This window comes from Physeter macrocephalus, chromosome 4 (genome assembly GCF_002837175.3).
Source record: "Physeter macrocephalus isolate SW-GA chromosome 4, ASM283717v5, whole genome shotgun sequence".
Taxonomy (NCBI): Eukaryota; Metazoa; Chordata; class Mammalia; order Artiodactyla; family Physeteridae; genus Physeter; species Physeter macrocephalus.
In genome coordinates this window covers 68670275-68673944 of record NC_041217.1, presented here as the reverse complement: position 1 = coordinate 68673944, position 3670 = coordinate 68670275, and positions in this window count along the sequence as shown.

Below are 3670 nucleotides of genomic sequence, written 5' to 3'. Positions count from 1 at the left end.
ATTGTGGTATATGACTCTTTTTTTTTTTTAACATCATTATTGGAGTATAATTTCTTTACAATGGTGTGTCAGCCTCCGCTTTGCAACAAAGTGAATCAGTTATACACATACACATACTCCCATATCTCCTCCCTCCCACGTCTACCCCCTCCCACCCTCCCCATCCCACCTGCCCAGGTGGTCACAAACCACCTAGCTGATCTCCATGTGCTACGCGGCCGCCCCTCACCAGCCATCCATTTCACGTCTGTTAGTGCATATATGTCCATGCCACTCTCTCACTTTGTCACAGCTTACCCTTCCCCCTCCCCATATCCTCAAGGCTATGCTCTAGTAGGTCTGTGTCTTTATTCCCGTCTTAGCCCTAGGCACTTCATGACCCTTATTTTTCTTAGATTCCATATATATGTGTTAGCATACAGTATTTGTTTTTCTCCTTCTGACTTACTTCACTCTGTGTGACAGACTCTACGTCCATCCACCTCACTACAAATAACTCAATTTCGTTTCCTTTTATGGCTTAGTAATATTCCATTGTATATATGTGCCACATCTTTATCCATTCATCTGTTGATGGACACTTAGGTTGCTTCCATGTCCTGGCTATTGTAAATAGAGCTGCAGTGAACATTTTGGTACATGACTCTTTTTGAATTAGGGTTTTCTCAGGGTATATGCCCAGTAGTGGGATTGCTGGGCTGTATGGTAGTTCTATTTTTAGTTTTTTAAGACACCTTCGTATTGTTCTCCATAGTGGCTGAATCAATTTACATTACCACCAACAGTGCAAGAGGGTTCCCTTTTCTCCACACCCTCTCCAGCATTTACTGATTGTAGATTTTTCGATGATGGCCTTTCTGACAGGTGTGAGGTGATACCTCATTGAAGTTTTGATTTGCATTTCTCTAATGATTAGTGGTGTTGAGCCTTCTATCATGTGCTGTTGTTGGCCATCTGTATATCTTCTTTGGAGAAATGTCTATTTAGGTCTTCTGCCCATTTTTGGATTGGGTTGCTTGTTTTTTTGATATTGAGTTGCATGAGATGCTTGGAAATTTTGGAGGTTAATCCTTTCTCATTTGCAAATATTTTCTCCCATTCTGAGGGTTGTCTTTTGGTCTTGTTTATGGTTTCCTTTGCTGTGCAAAAGATTTTAAGATTGATTAGGTCTCAATTGTTTATTTTTGTTTTTATTTCCATTTTTCTAGGAGGTGGGTCAAAAGATTCTTGCTGCGATTTATGTCAGAGAGTGTTCTGCCTATATTTTCCTCTAAGAGCTTTATAGTATCTGGCCTTATATTTAGGTCTTTAATCCATTTTGAGTTTATTTTTCTGTATGGTGTTAGGGACTGTTCTAACTTCATTCTTTTACATGTAGTTGTCCAGTTTTCCCAACACCACTTATTGAAGAGTCTGTGTGTGAGGTGATACCTCATTGAAGTTTTGATTTGCATTTCTCTAATGATTAGTGGTGTTGAGCCTTCTATCATGTGCTGTTGTTGGCCATCTGTATATCTTCTTTGGAGAAATGTCTATTTAGGTCTTCTGCCCATTTTTGGATTGGGTTGCTTGTTTTTTTGATATTGAGTTGCATGAGATGCTTGGAAATTTTGGAGGTTAATCCTTTCTCATTTGCAAATATTTTCTCCCATTCTGAGGGTTGTCTTTTGGTCTTGTTTATGGTTTCCTTTGCTGTGCAAAAGATTTTAAGATTGATTAGGTCTCAATTGTTTATTTTTGTTTTTATTTCCATTTTTCTAGGAGGTGGGTCAAAAGATTCTTGCTGCGATTTATGTCAGAGAGTGTTCTGCCTATATTTTCCTCTAAGAGCTTTATAGTATCTGGCCTTATATTTAGGTCTTTAATCCATTTTGAGTTTATTTTTCTGTATGGTGTTAGGGACTGTTCTAACTTCATTCTTTTACATGTAGTTGTCCAGTTTTCCCAACACCACTTCTTGAAGAGTCTGTCTTTTCTCCATTCTATATTCTTGCCTCCTTTATCAAATATAAGGTAACCATATGTGTGTGTTTTTATCTCTGGGCTTTCTATCCTCTTCCATTGACCTATATTTCTGTTTTGGTGCCAGTACCATACTGTCTTGATTACTGTAGCTTTGTAGTATACTCTGAAGTCTGGGCGCCTGATTCCTCCAGCTCCAATTTTCGTTCTCAAGATTGCTTTGGCTATTCAGGGTCTTTTGTGTTTCCATAAAAATTGTGAAATTTTTTGTTCCAGTTCTGTGAAATACAGCATTTGTAGTTTAATTGAGATTGCATTGAATCTGTAGATTGCATTGGGTAGTATAGTCATTTTCACAATGTTGATTATTCCAATCCAAGAACATGGTATATCTCTCCATCTGTTTGTATCATCTTTGATTTCTTTCATCAGTGTCGTATAGTTTTCTGCATAAAAGTCTTTTGTCTCCTTAGGTAGATTTATTCCTAGGTATTTTATTCTTTTCGTTGCAAAGGTAAATGGGAGTTTCTTCCTTAATTTCTCTTTCAGATTTTCATCATTAGTGTATAGGAATGCAAGAGATTTCTGTGCATTAATTTTATATCCTGCTCATTTACCAAATTTTTTCATTCCCTCTAGTAGTTTTCTGGTAGCATCATTAGGATTCTCTATGTATAGTATGTCATCTGCAAACAGTGACAGCTTTACTTCTTCTTTTCCAATTTGGATTACTTTTATTTCTTTTTCTTTTCTGATTGCTATGGCTAAAACTTCCAAAATTATTTTGAATAATAGTGGTTAGACTGAATCACCTTGCCTTGTTCCTGATATTAGAGGAAATGGTTTCATTTTTTCACCACTGAGAATGATGTTGGCTGTGGGTTTGTCATATATGGCCTTTATTATGTTGAGGTAAGTTCCCTCTATGTCTACTTTCTGGAGGGTTTTTATCATAAATGGGTGTTGAATTTTGTTGAAAGCTTTTCTGCATCTATTGAAATGATCCTATGGTTTTTCCTCTTCAATTTGTTAATGTGGTTTATCACATTGATTGATTTGCGTATATTGAAGAATCCTTGCATTCCTGGAATAAACCCCACTTGATCATGGAGCATGATCCTTTTAATGTGCTGTTGGATTCTGTCTGCTAGTATTTTGTTGAGGATTTTTGCATCTATGTTCATCAGTGATATTGGCCTGTAGTTTTCTTTCTTTGTGACATCTTTGTCTGGTTTTGGTATCAGGGTGGTGGTGACCTCCTAGACTGAGTTTGGGAGTGTTCCTCCGCTGCTCTCTTTTGGAAGAGTTTGAGAAGGATAGGTGTTAGCTCTTCTCTAAATGTTTGATAGAATTCGCCTGTGAAGCCATCTGGTCCTGGGCTTTTGTTTGTTGCAAGATTTTTTTTTGAGGGTTTACGTGTCTTTATTATTATTATTTTAACATCTTCATTGGAGTATAATTGCTTTACAATGGTGTGTTAGTTTCTGCTTTACAACAAAGTGAGTCAGTTATACATATACATATGTTCCCATATCTCTTCCCTCTTGCATCTCCCTCCCTCCCACCCTCCCTATCCCACCCCTCTAGGTGGTGAAAAACCACCTAGCTGATCTCCTTGTGCAATGAGGCTACTTCCCACTAGCTATCCACCCTATGTTTGGTAGTGTACATATGTCCATGCCACTCTCTCACTTCATCACAGCTTACC